Source organism: Cherax quadricarinatus, chromosome 24, assembly GCF_038502225.1.
Source record: "Cherax quadricarinatus isolate ZL_2023a chromosome 24, ASM3850222v1, whole genome shotgun sequence".
Taxonomy (NCBI): domain Eukaryota; kingdom Metazoa; phylum Arthropoda; class Malacostraca; order Decapoda; family Parastacidae; genus Cherax; species Cherax quadricarinatus.
In genome coordinates, this window is record NC_091315.1 from 13611231 (window position 1) to 13630136 (window position 18906).

An 18906-nucleotide genomic window follows, 5' to 3' on the forward strand; every position below is an offset into this window, starting at 1 on the left:
CATCTCGTCTTGAATGTTCTCATTATTCATCCTATTATTTTCCTCGCAGATATGATAGTGGCACTGTTATGATCCTTGAAGGTGGGATCCTCAGACATTACCACTCCCAAGTCCTTCACATTACTCTTCCACTCTATTGTGTGATTAAAGTTTGTACTATACTAAGTTCTAGCTATTATTTCCTCCAGTTTTCCAGTTGATGCAAATTATAGAATTTGCACCATTTTGCTTTTGGTTGGATACAATTCGTACTGGATGTATTCCCAATATGTGCAGATCCTAAAACTGCACTATGGCCTTTGATAGCCAAGCCAGAGACACCACATCTGTTTTCAGGAGGTCATCATTTTCCCCAGAAGAAGACTCCTCTACTACATCTGTAATAGGGGCTATGGCTGTCGTTGAGTCATTAGCCGAATCCGGATTAGCACTAAGGCTAGGGGCTGAGTCTGTCAGCACTAGGGCTGGGGACTGAGCTAGTTGATGGTTTTGTTTCCTGTAGTTTTCCCAGTGGGTGTCTTTTTATGGGTCAGCTGTTGTAGACTGGGCATTCTGAATGTTAAACTTTACTCCTTTCCCAGCCTCCCATGCTCTATATATTTTGGGTATACTATCCAATAGTTCCTCTTTGTTTTCATACTTATTATTTATTAACCTCCTGAGTACTTTTCTGATACCTATCCAGAGTTCCACATCCTTATTGCAGATCCAGAAAAACCTTTCTAGATGGATGTCACTTTTGGATGCAGTGTTTATTCTTGCACAGGAGACATGATGTTTGTTAAAAAAAATAGTTGCATGTAATTCTGGATTTTTTCCAGGAGCTTTTTCACATATCCCACATTGAACGCACTGCTTCTCGTACGATCAGCAAAGTTAAGCAATGTTGGGTTTGGTTAGTACTTGGATGGGTGACCACCTGGGAACACCAAATGCTATTGGCATAAATTTTTAGGCCTGGTCACAGACTGGGCCGTGGGGGCATTGACCCCTGGAACCCTCTCCAGGTATACTCCATGTGTATACTGTACTGCCATCCTGTATCCTGCTTGCAATCTGGGTACCCCAAGAACCTGATTTCACTTTACCTTTCTGCTCTGCACCCAGGTGGTGGGGTGTTAGAGGGTCAATACATGGGTATGTGGAATGTATTTAATACGGAGACTTTCTATCGATTAACAACATACATGTATATGGTGCATAACACACAGACTTTTCCAATTTGGGTACATTTCCCAAGCTCCACACATACACAAGTAAAGCACATGTTTTCTTGCTAAGATTAGGTTATTGTGGTATTGGGTACTATATGGTAGGCCTGTGTGGTTGCCTGGTAGCAGCACTGCCAGGCATATGGCTGTAACACCACCCTAGGGTACATCGCACTTCTCGCATGCAGTGCCACATTTTAGCTTAAAACACTTCCATTATGTTTAATCACTATCCTTGAGTCATTCCACTGATAATTTAGATTCACTAAGTCTTTCTTCTATGTATCGGTATCCTAGACAATTCATTATATGTGGTAACTCAAACCTTTGTGTATACATTGGAACCTTGGTTTTTGTATGCCTTGGTTTTCATAGGCTTTGGTTTTTCGTCGAAATTGTCCCAGATTTTGTACATATGCTCAGTTTTCATAGAGTTGCAGTACCAAATGCGTCCGCCTACTCGTGCCCACACAAAGCATCCCATGCATTGTGACTCAGTCTGCCTTTGTTTCTTGTTAAGTGAGCATCACTCCGCGTGTTCATCCGAAACATTTCATAATAATCCATTTCTTTTGCACTTGTTTATTGAGTGCGACTGCTAATAAGCCACCATGGGACCAAAGAAAGTTCTGAGTGTCAGCCCTTTGATAAAGAAGGCGAGAAACATGATAGAATTCAAGAAAGAACTTGTAGCAAAGTATGAAAGTGGAATGAGTTATGTGGAGAAATATCACCCTAACAAATCTGTTGCAAGCTGTGCCTGAAATATGTTCAGTGACAATACCTTGTCCCATTTTTGGCAAATCTTAAAGAGACACCAGAAACAGACCTCTCTGGGCATATTTTTGGTGCAACAGGGATCCAGTGACTCTCAAGCTGGACCTAGTGCCAGTAAAAGACAAAGAAGGAAAGTAACCCCAGATAGGGCCTTGATACCTGAAGTTCTTATGGAGGGTGATTTCCCTTCCAAACAATAACCTCTCCTCCTCCCTCTCCCCTCCTCGCCATCTTCCATACGCCAACAGGAGTCTTCAATAAAGGTAAAAGTAATGTTAAATGTTTATTTATCCATTTCATTAGTCATTTATATTTATTTCTCATTGTTTTCTGTATGTAAAACTATAGTTATTCTCTGTAAAATGTATTTTTTGTTAATACTTTTGGGTGTCTGGAACGGATTAATTGGATTTACGATATTTCTTATGGGAAAGATTGCTTCAGTTTTCGTATGAATCGGTTTTCGTCAGACTTTTTGGAACGAATTAATCATGGAAAACGAAGTTCCACTGTACATTGAAACACATGTCAACACCAGGATGGGTAGATTGTCCCACACTGCTACACTTCACTATTTTTGGATTCTTTTATCACTCTGCTGTACACTGGTTATCACAAAGGATATACACAATATTTATTCAAGATACAATTTTCACTGCACTCTACTGGGATTGTTGTTTTATCACTCGCACATCAGCTAAGCATATGGTAATTTTCTCCTTGGTTGCAACCACCCAGGGAGGTACTGCCATCCTGCCAAGTGAGTGTGAAACAGAAACTTGTAACTGTTTTACATGATGGTAGGATTGCTGGTGTCTTTTTTCTGTCTTATAAACATGCTGGATAACATACACACATCTAGGTTTTTCTTCTTTTTCTAAATAGTTCATGTTCTTCTTTATTTCCTCAATTTTCCATGGGGAAGTGGAAAAGAATCTTTCCTCCGTAAGCCATGTGTGTTGTATGAGGTGATTAAAATGCTGGGAGCAGTGGGCTAGTAACCCCTTTTCCTGTAGAAAATACTAAAAAAGAGAATAAGAAAAATTTGATATAACTGGGATGCTTGAATGTGCAGATGATAAGAAAGAGATGATTGCTAATGTTATGAATGAAAAGAAGATGGATGTCCTGGCTCTACATGAAACAAAGCTGAAAGGGGTAGGTAAGTTTCAGTAAGAGATATAAATGGAATTAAGTCAGGAGTATCCAAGAGAGTTAGAGCTAAGGAAGGGGTAGCAATAATGTTGAAGGATCAGTTGTGGAAGGAGAGGAGGGGATATAAATGTACAAATTCAAGGATTATGTGCATTAAAATAAGGGTCAGATGTGAAAAGTGGGTCATAATAAGTGTGTATGTACCTGAAGAAGATAGGAGTGTAGAGGAGAGAGAGAGAGGTTTTAGAAGATGTTAAGCGAGTGTGTAGGAACTTTTGAACCAAGTGAGAGAGTAATTGTGGTATGGGACCTAAATGCTAAAGTAGGAGAAACATTTAGAGAGGGTGTGGTAGGTAAGTTTGGGGTGCCAGGTGTAAATGATAATGGGGGCCCTTTGATTAAGCTTTGTATAGAAAGGGGTTTGGTTATAGGTAATACAAATTTTTAGAAAAGAGGATAAATAAGTATAGAAGATATGATGTAGGGTGTAATGACAGTAGTGTGTTGTACTATGTATTGGTAGATAAAAGACTGTTTAGTAGACTTCAGGATGTACATGTTTATAGAGGGGCCACAGATATAGTATCAGATTACTTTTTAGTTGTAGCTACAGTGAGAGTAAAAGGTAGATGGGATAAAAGGAAAATATAAGCAACAAGTAATAGAGAGGTAAAGGTTTATAAACTAAAGGAGGAGGCAGTTACCATGAGATATAAACAACTATTGGAGGATAGATGGGCTAGTGAGAATATAGGCAATGGGGTCGAAGATGTATGGGGTAGGTTTAAGAATGTAGTGTTAGAGTGTTTATCAGAAGTTTGTGGTTACAGGAAAGTGGGTGCAGGAGGGAAGAAGAACAACTGGTGGAATGATGATGTAAAGAAAGTAATAAGAGAGAAAATGTTAACATATGAAAGGTTTCTATAAGTGGAAGTGATGCTAGGAGGGAAGAGTATATGGAGAGAAAAAGAGGGATTAAGAGAGTGGTGAAGCAATGTAAAAAGAGAGCAAATAAGAGAGCTGGTGAGATGTTATCAACAAATTCTGTTGAAAATAAGAAAAAGTTTTGGAGTGAGATTAATAAGATGAGCAAGCCTAGGGAACAAATGGATTTGACAGTTAAAAATGGGAGAGGAGAGTTAGAGGTATCGGGAAGGAGGGAATATTTTGAGGAATTGTTAAATGTTGATGAAAATAGGGAAGCTATGATTTTGTGTATAGGGCAAGGAGAAATAACATTTTGTAGGAGTGAGGAAGAGCAGTTGTGAGTGTGGGGCAAGTTTGTGAGGCAGTGGGTAGAATGAAAGGTGGTAAGGCAGCTGGGGTTGATGGGATAAAGATAGAAATGTTAAAAGCAGATGGGGATATAGTTTTGGAGTGGTTGGTGCTTTTATTTAATAAATGGTAAAATACCTAGGGATTGGCAGAGAGCATGCATAGTTCCATTGTATAAAGGCAAAGGGAACAAAAGAGAGTGTAAAAATTATAGGGGAATAAGTCTGTTGATTATACCTGATATTGTGTATGGTAGAGTCATTATTGAAAGAATTAAGAGTAAGACGGAGAGTAGGATAGCTGATGAACAAGGAGGCTTTAGGAAAGGTACGGGGTGTGTAGACCAAATGTTTACAGTGAAACATATAGGCGAACAGTATTTAGATAAGGGTCAAGAGGTTTTTGTGGCACTTAAGGATTTGGAAAAGGCATATGACAGGGTGGATAGGGGGGCAGTGTGGCAGATGTTGCAAATATATGGAATAGGAGGTAGGTTACTGAAAGCAGTGAAGAGTTTTTGTGAGGACTGTGAGGCTCAGGTTAGAGTATGTAGGAAAGAGGGAGATTATTTTCCAGTAAAAGTAGGCCTTAGACAAGGATGTTCAATATATTTATAGATGGGATTGTAAGAGAAGTGAATGTGAGGGTCTTGGCAAGATGTGTGGGGTTAAAAGATAAAGAATCTAACATAAAGTGGGAGTTGTCACAGTTGCATTGTTGATGGTGTTGAGGATGCCATGTACGTGCAGTACTTGCCAATTTATATATGGAGGACCTAGAATCCAGATGGATCCTCAGTAACATCCCTAGTTCAGTTACATGGATGTTGTACGTTGATGATAATTTGGTCATTGTACCCAAAAATCTAGACGTATGTGGCATCCTCAACACCATCAACACTGGCACCTACTATTAAAGTTACACTAGAGGAGGAGAAGGACAACCAATTAACTTTTCTTGACTTTCTCCTACGCACTGGTGAAAACACGCTTTTAAAGTCTACCGGAAACCTACCTACAAGAACGATCTTCTACATTTCTTCTTTCACCATGACACCAGAACTAAAAGAGGGGTAGTTATTGGGTTCTTTCTAAGAGCCTACAGAATTTCCAGTCCGCAGTTCCTCGAAGAAGAATGCACATGCATCACCAGCTCTTTTAGTTCACTACACTTTCCCCTACACTTCATACGTGACTGCAGGAAACGTGCAGCACGTATCTTCAACAAGACCAACATCAGTCAAGTTGAAGAAAAGCCTCCAAGTTACATCGTTTTATCGATCAGCAACGTTGCCAATAATGTTTCAAAAATGTTTGACAGAAAACTGGCTAAAATATCTACCAGCTTTTCAACTACTATTAGGAACCTGATACAACAACCCAAGTATGATTCTGGCACAAGTGCAGAAATTTACACTATACCATGTGGGGGTTGTGACAAAGTATATGTAGGGGAAACAGCCAGATCTCTGGACATTAGGATCACCAAACACAAAAATGCTTGCAGAAATGATGACCGCAAAAATGCGTGTGTTCAACATAGGGATGATGTTGGGCACCTCAGGAAATTCAGTGAAGATAAACTAGTGATTAACCCTTTCAGGGTTTCCAACATACTAGTACGGCTTACGCACCGGGGTTATTGACGTACTAGTACAGTGGACCCCCGCATAACAATGGCATCACATAGCGATTATTTCGCATACCGCTTACTTTAATCGCAAAATTTTTGCCGCGCATACCGATTAAAAACCCGCTCACCGATTTTCGTCCGAGACGCGTCCAATGTGCGCCCTCAGCCAGCCTCACATGTGCCGCCTGTGCCATTGTTTACCAGCCAGCCTCCGCGGTAACATCCAAGCATACACTCGGAATATTTCGTATTATTACAGTGTTTTCGGTGCTGTTTCTGGAAAATAAGTGACCATGGGCCCCAAGAAAGCTTCTAGTGCCAACCGTACACCAATAAGGGTAAGAATTCCCATTGAAATGAAGAAAGAGATCATTGATAAGGATGAAAGTGGAGTGCGTATCGCCGACCTAGTCAAGTTGTACAAGAAACCCCAATCAACCATCGCTACTATTGTGGGCACCAAAAAGACAATCAAGGAAGCTGTTCTTGCCAAAGGTTTAACTGTGTTTTCGAAACAAAGATCGCAAGTGATGGAAGATGTTGAGAGACTCTTATTGGTGTGGATAAATGAAAAACAGCTAGCAGGAGATAGCGTCTCTCAAGCGATCATATGTGAAAAGGCTAGGAAGTTGCATGAGGATTTAATTAAAAAAATGCCTGCAACTAGTGATGATGTGAGTGAATTTAAGGCCAGCAAAGGTTGGTTTGAGAGATTTAAGAAGCGTAGTGGCATCCATAGTGTGATAAGGCATGGTGAGGCTGCCAGTTCGGACCACAAAGCGGCTGAAAAATATGTGCAGGAATTCAAGGAGTACATAGAAACTGAAGGACTGAAACCTGAACAAGTGTTTAATTGTGATGAAACAGGCCTGTTCTGGAAGAAAATGCCAAGCAGGACCTACATTACTCAGGAGGAAAAGGCACTCCCAGGACATAAGCCTATGAAAGACAGGCTTACTCTTCTCATGTGTGCCAATGCTACTGGTGATTGCAAAGTGAAGCCTTTATTAGTGTATCACTCTGAAACTCCCAGAGCGTTCAGGCAAAAGAATGTCCTCAAGGATAATTTGTGTGTGCTGTGGAGGGCAAACAGTAAGGCATGGGTCACTAGGGAATTTTTCTATAACTGGTTACACCATGCATTTGCCCCCAATGTGAAAGATTACCTAACTGAAAAGAAATTAGAACTTAAGTGCCTCCTGGTGTTAGACAATGCCCCTGGTCATCCTACAGACGTGGCAGAGCGACTTTATGGGGACATGAGCTTCATTAAGGTGAAGTTTTTGCCTCCTAATACCACTCCTCTCCTGCAGCCCATGGACCAGCAGGTTATTTCCAACTTCAAGAAACTGTACACAAAAGCTCTGTTTGAAAGGTGCTTTGTAATGACCTCAGAAACTCAACTGACTCTTAAGAGAGTTTTGGAGAGATCACTTTAATATCCTCAATTGTGTAAACCTTATAGGTAAGGCTTGGGAGGAAGTGACTAAGAGGACCTTGAACTCTGCTTGGAAGAAACTGTGGCCAGAATGTGTAGACAAAAGGGATTTTGAAGGGTTTGAGGCTAACCCTGAGAGGATTATGCCAGTTGAGGAATCCATTGTGGCATTGGGAAAGTCCTTGGGGTTGGAGGTTAGTGGGGAGGATGTGGAAGAGTTGGTGGAGGAGGACAATGAAGAACTAACCACTGATGAGCTGATAGATCAACTTCAACAGCAAGAGGCCAGACCTGGGGAAACTGGTTCAGAGGAGGGGAGAGAGAAATTGAAGAAGTTGCCTACTACAAAGATAAAGGAAATCTGTGCAAAGTGGCTTGAAGTGCAAACCTTCATGGATGAAAATCACCCTCACACAGCTATTGCAAGCCGTGTTGGCAACCTGTACACTGACAATGTTGTGAAACACTTTAGGGAAGTGATAAAGGAACGAGAGGTACAGGCCACTATGGACAGATATCTTGTGCGAAAGAAGTCCAGTGACTCTGAAGCTGGCCCTAGTGGCATTAAAAGAAGAAGGGAAGTAACCCCAGAAAAGGACTTGCTACCTCAAGTCCTAATGGAAGGGGATTCCCCTTCTAAACAGTAAGAAGATAATGCTCTCCCCTCCTCCCATCCCATCAATCATCACCAGATCTTCAATAAAAGTAAGTGTCATGTAAGTGTGCATGCCTTTTTCAGTTTGTGTGTATTAAAATTAATATTTCATGTGGTAAAAAAAATTTTTTTTCATACTTTTGGGTGTCTTGCACGGATTAATTTTATTTCCATTATTTCTTATGGGGAAAATTCATTCACATAACGATTATTTCGCATAACAATTACCCCTCTTGCACGGATTAAAATCGTTAACCGGGGGTCCACTCTACACCTAAATTCTAGTGCCTTCAAATTTAGTGAGAGAAAGCTGGTAGGCCTACATATGAAAGAATGGGTCTATGTGGTCAGTGTGCACTGTATAAAAAAAATCCTTCAGCACACACTGAGTAATGAGAAAAAAAAAAACTTTGACCGTGTTCTTGGTTTAAAACAGCGACTTTGCACTGTATTTTCATATACGTAGTATTTATGGTTGTATTCTAGTTTTCCTTGTCTCATTTTATAGAATGGAAGACATATTACAGAAACTGAGATGATTTTGATTGGTTTCACAGTAAAAAGTACTTTGAATTGAGCTCAAAGTAGCAGAAATGTTAAATTTTTGCCAAAGTTCAAAAGTTAACAAATCATGCCACGCGTCCAATACATGTCAACTGGTGAGTCTAATATTCTTTCACAAGTGCGCTGATATTATTTATACCATTTCTACACTAATGCAGTAATCTGCATAACAGTAAATCTTCTATTTTTTGTGAGAATAAAAATTCAAAGTGGAAAGCAAAAGAAATGTAAGAAGGGCCTGGGGACGTGACTAGTGAACAGAGGAAATGTTATTTTAGTGCCAGGAATGTCTGTCTTGTTTATTCTGAAACCTATTTGGAAATTGGCATCTTTTGAAATTTGTGTGAAATTGGCAAAATTGCTAATTTCTGATCACTTTACTGAATAGTTGAAATTGGTAAATGGGTGGTTTCTTGTACTCATTCGATAGAAAAAATGGAGTTTTAGCAAAATAGTTATGATTTTTGTCAACTAGTACACTGGAATTGGCCGAAAATAGGGCTCAAAGTGGGCGAAATCGCCGATGCGTAAACATTGTCGAGACTGCTAACCTCGCGAGAGCATAATTCCGTAAGTTTTCCATCAAATTTCATACTTTTGGTGTCATTATGATCGGGAAAAGATTCTCTATCTTTTCATTTTTTTTTTTTTTTTCGAAAAATTTTTGACCTTGAGAACGAGTTTAGGAGAGGGCCTCTTGGCCATGAAAGGGTTAAAGAAGATGACTTAAGATGGAGAAAATGCATAGAAGCTGCACTAATTGCTGTCAGTGACGCTATAAAGCAAAAATCTGGTAGTTACAGTGTCTCAAAATTGCTAATCAACAGGATATTACCCATTTTGGAAACTGCTGTTACATGATGTCGGCAGATCCCTCTCTAGCCATCCATCTCACCTCCTTAGTTCCACTACTACTACTACTACCACCACCTCTACCCACACGACACTTCACCTGACTCCTGCCACTATATATACGCGTTTTCTTAGTTTTCTCTGTACGTATTAGGACTGAAGAAGCCACTCGTGGCGAAACGTTTCCTTTAATAAATTTCCTGAACTGTACATAAGTGTCTTTCTCCACATGTATAAATGTGTTCATTGAGGCGGGTGTCGAGGTTTCTTGCTGTTTCATCTACATAAATCTTGTCACAGCCTCCACAGGGTATAGTGTAAACCCCTGCGTTGACTGGTTCATGGTGCTTGGATTTTGTTATGGTTAGAGCCTAGTTACCAGGAACCATAGACACAATGACAATAACTTACAGAAGGGTTATATACAGGGCATTCTCACTGCAGCTTTATGTGAACCTTCTTCTAATCTCCCTAGACGATATATCACTGCCCTTAAGGGCCTCGCCAACGACCCAACATTATTGTCACCACCGCTGACAAAGGAGGTGGAGTCGTCATACTCAACACCAGTGACTACAACACCAAAATGATGAACCTTTTGAATGATCAATCTATATACGAACTCGTCAGCACTCACAGTGGGAGACACTTGCCAAGGATTTTCTATACAAACCAGACAAATACTCAAATGCACTAGAGAAGGGAAGAAACTTCTGTATTTGTTACCCAGCTACCCTAAACCAGCACACATGTATGGTTTACCCAAGACCCATAAACATAATATTCCTCTCAGACCAATCACGTCAGGTATAGGCAGTGCACAACACAAACTTGCCGGAGTTCTTGCCAAACATCTTTCCTGCCTTCTGAGGACCATCAGCCCTGCTCATCTTAAGCATTCAGGCGACCTTCTCAACCGCATCTGAAACCTCTCCATCTGTAACAAGAAACTAAACAGTTTGGACGTGACTTCCCTCTTCACAAAAGTGCCTACCACTAAAGCCATCGAGGTTCTACGACGTAAATCAATCAAGACCTTAATCTTCCTCTACCTCCTGGAGATTTTGTTGACTTGATTGAACTCTTGTGTTAATTTCAACTGTTTTTCTTTCAATAACAGGCTCTTCAAACAAACCTACGGCATGGGAATGGGATCCCCCTTCAGTGCCGTCTTAGCCAACTTGTACATGGAACACCTAGAGTCCGATCACTTCGCCAACATCATCCCTTCAAGCACCACTTGGTTACATTACGTGGACGACATCCTCGTAATAACTCCCAAACATTTTGATGTACGGAATCTTCAGGCAAGGCTCAACGCAGTTGAACCGGCGATCCAGTTTACACTAGAAGAAGAGTCCAATGACAAGCTACCTTTCCTAGACGTCCTCATTCACAAAGTAGACAACAACCTAAGATTTCAAGTTTATCGGAAACCTACAAATAAAAATGATCTCGCACATTTCTATTCCAGTCAAGATACTAAGACCAAAAGAGGCATCATCATCAGATTTTTCCTGAGAGCTTAATACCGAGTTTGTAGTCCTGAGTTTCTTGACGAGGAATGTACATACATTCACCAAACCTTCACTGATTTAAATTTTCCTTCCTTTTTCATCAAAGATTGCAAGAAAAGAGCTCTTCAGATCATTAATTCTCCACGCACCAACACCACTCCTAACAAAGTTATAATTCTTCCCAACAGCCAGATTGCACTGAATATTTCTAAAGCACTTTCACAAGCTAACACCAGAGTCACCATCGCTTCCAGCATTTCAATAAAGGATCTAACCAGAACAAAATCCAACCACCATGAACCAGTCAACACAGGGGTTGACAATATACCCTGTGGAGGCTGCGACAAGATTTATGTAGGTGAAACAGCAAGAAACCTTGACACCTGCCTCAATGAATACATTTACGCATGTAGGAACGATAACTTGAACAACACCTGTGTACAACACCGAAATTCCACCAATCATCTCATGAAATTCAAGGACGCCCAATTAGTGATCAAAGAAACTAATTTCCGCAGATGCAAGTGCCTTAAATCTTCACTATTAGTTGTTTCTAATACAATTAAACAAAATAAAGGCAGCTTCATCATCTCTGAAGTCTTAGCAAGAATCCTCCTGAAATCACATAGTCTCTCCTGCTAATACTACACAAGCAGTGAAAGAAAGGTTTAAAATACCGACAATATGAAAGTTAAGACACATGTGCAACAATAAAGATATCCAGATGTTGCACATGTGTGTTAACTTTCGCTACACAAGCACATTACAGAGGATGAACACTGAAACAGACATTCTCTAATCCAGCCTCCAATAGAAATATTTGTCTAACCTATTTTTATGTTACCCAAGTACAGTGGACCCCCGCATAGTGACCTTAATCCGTGCAAGAGGGCTGGCTGTTATGCGAAATGTTCGCTGTGTGAATGAATTTTCCCCATAAGAAATAATGGAAATCAAATTAATCCGTGCAAGACACCCAAAAGTTTGAAAAAAAAAATTTTACCACATGAAATATACATTTTCCTACACACAAAGAGGATACATGCACAATAGTAGAGTAGTACATGCACAATATATATTGTGCATGTACTACTCTACTAAATGAAGAATAAATGACACTTACCTTTATTGAAGATGCAGCAATGACTGATGAGACACTGTGTCCTGGGAGTGCCTTTTCCTCCTGAGTACTGTAGGTCCTGTTTGGTATTTTCTTCCAGAACAGGCCTTATCACACTGTGTATGTCACTACGATTCTTAAATCTCTCAAACCAACCTTTGCTGGCTCTAAATTCACCAATATGAGCACTAGTTCCAGGCATTTTCCCTGTTCACCTGGGTGTTAGTCGACTGGTGTGGGTTGCATCCTGGGAGACAAGATTAAGGACCCCAATGGAAATAAGTTAGACAGTCTTCGATGACACTGACTTTTTTGGGCTATCCTGGGTGGCAAATCCTCTGGGGTTAATTGTTTCTTGGTATTCTCAATAAGCCACACCAACAACGGTGCTACAGCAGCAGCAGCAGCAGCTGACGATGTTACAGCAGCAGCAGACGATGCTACAGCAGCAGCAGACGATGCTACAGCAGCAGCAGCAGCAGACGATGCTACAGCAGCAACAGACGATGCTACAGCAGCAGCAGACGATGCTACAGCAGCAACTGACGATGTTACAGCATCAGCAGACGATGCTACAGCAGCAGCAGCAGCAGACGATGCTACAGCAGCAGCAGCAGCTGACGGTGGTACAGCAGCAACAGACGATGCTACAGCAGCAACAGACGATGCTACAGCAGCAGCAGACGATGCTACAGCAGCAGCAGATGATGCTACAGCAGCAGCAGACGGTACTACAGCAGCAGGAGCAGCTGACGGTGGTACAGCAGCAGCAGCTGACAGTGCAGCAGCAGCTGACGGTGATACAGCAGCAGCAGCAGCTGTACCACCAATAGTAGCGATGGTTGATTGGGGTTTATTATACAACCTGGCCAGCTCGGAGACACGCACTCCACTTTCATACTTATCAATGATCTTTTTCTTCATCTCCATAGTAATTCTCACCCTTATTGCTGTAGGGTTGGCACTAGAAGCTTTCTTGGGGCCCATGGTCACTTATTTTCCAGAAAAAAATCACCAAAAACACTGTAATAATACAAAATGTTCCGATTGTATGCTTGGATGTTACCGCGGAGGCTGGCTGGTAAACAATGCCACCCGCGGAACATGTGAGCGTGGCTCAGGCCGCACATTGGACGCGTCTCGGACGAAGGCCGCTGAGCGGGTTTTTGGGCGCTATGCGGGGCAAAATTTTAGCGATCAAAGCGTCCGCTATGCGGATTGTCCGCTATGCAAGGCGTCCGTTATGCGAGGGTCCACTGTAATAGCCTGCACTCTGAAGGAGGGGTGTTAATGTTGCAGTTTAAAAACTGTAGTGTAAAGCACCCTTCTGGCAAGACAGTGATGGAGTGAATGATGGTGAAAGTTTTTCTTTTTTGGGCCACCCTGCCTTGGTGGGAATCGGCCAGTGTGTTAATAATAAAAAAAATAAGTAATAGCTTTTATATCCTTTTACTCATGTGCAAGTTAATTGTTCTAACATATTGTATTACTTCTTCTATTTTTTTTTTTTTTTTATTAACACACTGGCCGATTCCCACCAAGGCAGGGTGGCTCGAAAAAGAAAAACTTTCACTATCATTCACTCCATCACTGTCTTGCCAGAAGGGTGCTTTACACTACAGTTTTTAAACTGCAACATTAACACCTCTCCTTCAGAGTGCAGGCACTGTACTTACCATCTCCAGGACTCAAGTCCGGCCTGCCAGTTTCCCTGAACCCCTTCATAAATGTTACTTTGCTCACACTCCAAGAGCACGTCAAGTATTAAAAACCATTCGTCTCCATTCACTCCTATCAAACACGCTCACGCATGCCCGCTGGAAATTCAAGCCCCTCGCACACAAAACCTCCTTTACCCCCCCCCTCCAACGTTTCCTAGGCCGACCCCTACCCCGCCTTCCTTCCACCACAGACTGATACACTCTTGAAGTCATTCTGTTTCGCTCCATTCTCTCTACATGTCCGAACCACCTCAACAACCCTTCCTCAGCCCTCTGGACAACAGTTTTGGCAATCCTGCACCTCTTCCTAACTTCCAAACTACGAATTCTCTGCATTATATTCACATCACATTGCCCTCAGACATGACATCTCCACTGCCTCCAGCCTTCTCCTCACTGCAACATTCATCACCCCTGCTTCACACCCATATAAGAGCGTTGGTAAAACTATACTCTCATACATACCCTCTTTGCTTCCAAGGACAAAGTTCTTTGTCTCCACAGACTCGTAAGTCCACTGCTCACCCTTTTCCCCTCATCAACTCTATGATTCACCTCATCTTTCATAGACCCATCCGCTGACACGTCCACTCCCAAATATCTGAATACATTCATCTCCTCCATACTCTCTCCCTCCAATCTTTGTTATCCTCATAACCTTACTCTTTCCTGTATTCACTTTTAATTTTCTTCTTTTACATACCCTACCAAATTCATCCACCAACCTCTGCAACTTCTCTTCAGAATCTTCCAAGAGCACAGTGTCATCAGCAAAGAGCAACTGTGACAACTCCCACTTTATGTGTGATTCTTTATCTTTTACCTCCACTCCTCTTGCCAAGGCCCTCGCATTTACTTCTCTTACAACCCCATCTATAGTACTACAACTTATATCACTACTACTACTACTACCTCACTCTGAGCCTATATATACCCTCTGTGTCCATGTACTGTTTGTAACGGCTTGGCAAAGCTCCTTGAGAGCGAAACGTTGCCACAATAAAAATGTCACATTAGTTGCACTTGTGTCCTTTTACTTTACAGATTTCTGCTTACTATGACTCCCAAGTCTTTTTCATATTCTGTATGATCAAGCTCTACTTCACCTAATTTATAGCTTCGAGGGTTATTTTCATTACCAAGGACTAGTACCTCTCACTTATCCACATTGAACTTCATCTGCCATTTTTCAGACCAAGACATTAATTTGTCCAAATCCTCCTGGAGTTCATTGCTATCCTCCTCGGAATGAATCATACAGCCTATCTTTGTATCATCAGCAAATTTGCTCACGTCACTTGTAATCCCTTCGTCAAGGTCATTAATGTAAATTATAAACGAGAGAGTGCCTAAAACTGATCCTTATGGAACGCCACTAGTAACTGATCCCCATTCAGATTTGACCCCATTAATGGAAACTCTTTGCTTTCTATTGGTAAGCCATGCCTCTATCCATGGCTTACCTCCTGGCTTACCTCCATGGCTTACCTCCTGTACCATGAGCTACCACTTTTCTTAAGTCTCTTTGTGAGGTACTCTATCGAAGGCTTTACTAAAATCCTGATAAACAATATCATATTCTTTATCACTGTCTACTGCCTAAATGTTCTATTGAAGAATGTCAGTTCTTCAATAGAACAGTTCTTCAGTTCCCATCTTTCTTCATCCAAGATTGCAGACTCAAGGCACAAGCTATCCTCAACAAACTGCCCATGGAACAGCCCTCTAAGCAGTTCATAGTGCTCCCATGTGGTGATATTGCCACGAATACTCGCCGGGCACTTGCTATGAGTAACATCAATGTTTCCACCATAAACACATCTATCATAGACCTCACTACGAAATGCAGCCCCACACCTCTAACTTCTACAGCAGGCGTCTACACCATCCCCTGTGGATTCTGTCCCAAGAAATATGTAGGCGAGACAGGCAGAGATCTTGCGGTCCGCCTGAACGAGCATCGAAATGCCTGTAACAGAGACGATTTAAGGTATGCCTGTGTCCTCCACAGAGACTCCATGGGGCATTTGATGAACTGAAATGAGGCACAACTCGTTCTCACTGAACCAGACCTCAGACGCCAACGGTGCCTAGAAGCCTCACTAATTGCTGTCACCGACACAATAGAACGTAACACTAGAAACCACAACATTTCAAAAACATTAGCATACATGATACTTAAGCACCACCAACCCAACAACACAGGAGTCACATGATCTCATCATCTGCCTGTCCTCATCCCAACATGGCATTCTTCAGCTCACCATGCATCACTCACACCTCACTCTCCACCTATATATAATGTCTTTCTACCTCTGTATGTGTTAGAAGTGATCAAGGTCCCAGGACCAAAACGTTTTCTAATAAATATGTCATAGTGTTTGCTTACGTGTCTTTCTAAACCAAGAACGTCAGTAAATTTGTCAGGCAGGAACAACCTCTTGTGAACCCATGCTGAGATTCATTAATCAAATTATGCTCTTCAAGGTGACTTCTAATAATGTCAGCTATAGCCGATTCTAATAACTTGCCTACTGTAGATGTCAGGCTTATTGGACGGTAATTTGAAGGAACGAACTTATCCCCTGATTTGAATATAGGAACCACATTAGCCATCTTCCACAACTCTGGCACATGAAATATACATTTCCCTACACAGAAAACAATGATACATGCATAATAAATAATACTGAAATAACACCTTTATTGAGGTCTTTTTGATGAGTGATGAGATGGGAGGAGGGCAGAGGATGGAGGAGTTTACAATTTGGAAGGGGAATCCACTTCCATAAAGACTTCAGGTAACAAGTCCTTTTCTGGGGTTACCTCCCTTCTTGGTTTTTTAATGCCACTATGACCAGCTTGAGAGTCACTGGACCACCCTCTACCACCATCACTACCACCCTCTACCATCACAACCACTACCACCATCACAACCACTACCACCCTCTACCACCACCACATCCACTACCACTCTCTACCACCATCACAACCACTAACACCCTCTACCACCATCACTACTACCCTCTACCACCACCACTTTTGTATTTTTCTACAAACTTTTTCTTGAATTCTATCATGTTTCTCACATCCTTTACCAAAGGGCTGGCACTAGAAGCTTTCTTGGGGCCCATGGTGGCTTATTTAGCAGTTACAAGCACTAAAAACAATGGAATAATACAAAATATATCACATGTACATGTGGAATTGACCACAACGGCTTGTAAACAGTGGCACACTGGCTATACACAGAGTCTTGGAGTGGCTGGGCCCGCTCAGCCCACATGGACACGTTTAGGACGAAAGCCCTTAGCTGAGTTTTTTGGTGTTGACGCCAAAGAGATCCACTAGCTGATTTTGGCGTTAGCTGATGCAGCCTTTAGTCGAGGGTCCACTGTACTCATCTTGACTGTGTGCTAATGGAGTTACAGGAAGCTGACATCGAAGAAATGCTGAACACTGACAATGATGCACCTGTTGTGCATTCTTTGAATGATGGTGAAATTAGATGAATTGTGACATATAAATAAGCTGTAGAGTTGATATTAGCATCATATTGAAGTATTTTGTTGTGCCTCCAAAGAGCAGGAATTCCACTGAAACGGATTAATGCCATTTCAGTTAATTTATATGAGGAAAATTGACCCAGCATACAAACAAATCAGGATACGAATGTGGTAATGGAACGGATTAAATTCGTAAGTCGAGGTTCCACTGTACTTCCATTTAAATTTATTTCATGCTGATTTCTCAGTGTTGGTAGTTTTTTTGTAATATTTTTTTTTCTAGCTAGTCTACTCCCTTCACTACAGTTACCCTTAATGGTAGTTAAGGTTTCTCCATTTTCACTCAGCAGTAATATGATTTACTGCTTCCCTCGAATGGCAACACTTCCTGTTTCCCAACAACACTGGGCTTAGTCTGGGTCCTTGGCACTTCCAATATTTTGTTTGATTTTCACTTAAAGAATGCAAGGATCATGTATGTGTTGATCACAGTCAACAGATTAGCCATTCATGGCATTAATGTTTCTTTTCCACCATTTTTTCCCCTTTTAGGGACCACCTCTAATGTTTAAGGAAACTGAGCCCATGCACACACGTGTGTGCGCCTTCCCTACCCTTCCAACCTCCCCTACCCAACCAACCCTACCCACCTCCCCTACCAAAATAAGTATGAAAGTCACCTCGGTAGAGAACATAGAAAATTTGAAAGCAACAAAGTCATCCAGTAGATAATTGAAAATAGCAATAAATTACCACTGCTCAGATAAAGAAGGAAAGAAAATTTCAAAAGGAACACTGTACACAAAACACAAAACAAAACACAAGAGAACCATCTCATAGAATGACAGGAATATGTAATGATCACAGGTGATCTGACATTTAGAGAGCAAAGTAACGCAAATGCCACAAAGGCCAGAAAAAACAAGGTGGATAATGAGAGCTATCAGGATAAGAAAAAAATTGCAAGTGGTGACACAAATGACACTAAATCACATGTGTAATTTTGTTTGGTGTTTATGGATCCATTGAAGGCAGGAGAGATATCAGAGCTGGAAAAGATACAGAAATTGTTTACTACCTGCATAGAGCAAATAAACTGCAGGCAGGCCCCACTTTTACAGCAGGTTAGATTTCAGTCAACTATTGCAAAGCAAAAATCACTGTAAAGTGAAACATAATCGTTTTTCACTTCAAATACATATAAAAGCCTGATAACATGTTTACATTATTATATATTAACCCTTTCAGGGTTGGTGCCATGCTAGTACGGCTTGCACGCCAGGATTGGTGCCGTACTAGTACGCATAAATTCTAGCACCTTCAAATCTAGTGAGAGAAAGCTGGTAGGCCTACATATGAAAGAATGGGTCTGTGTGGTCAGTGTGCATGGTATAAAAAAAATCCTGCAGCACACAGTGCATAATGAGGAAAAAAAATCTCCGACCGTGTTTTTGGTTTAAAACAGCAACTTTGCAGTGTATTT

General features: G+C 41.3%; 1 protein-coding gene, 1 long non-coding RNA gene and 1 pseudogene across 2 annotated transcripts in view; 2 read left to right on the plus strand and 1 right to left on the minus strand.

Moving 5' to 3' along the window:
* Positions 1–18906, plus strand: part of LOC128690810 (F-box/LRR-repeat protein 7-like) — a 146186-nt gene that overhangs the window by 104017 nt on the left and 23263 nt on the right. The gene's annotated exons all lie outside the window — the stretch shown is intronic.
* LOC128690809 (uncharacterized) overlaps positions 1–18906 on the minus strand; it is a 101134-nt gene that overhangs the window by 33482 nt on the left and 48746 nt on the right. The gene's annotated exons all lie outside the window — the stretch shown is intronic.
* Positions 834–940, plus strand: LOC128690993 (5S ribosomal RNA; annotated as a pseudogene).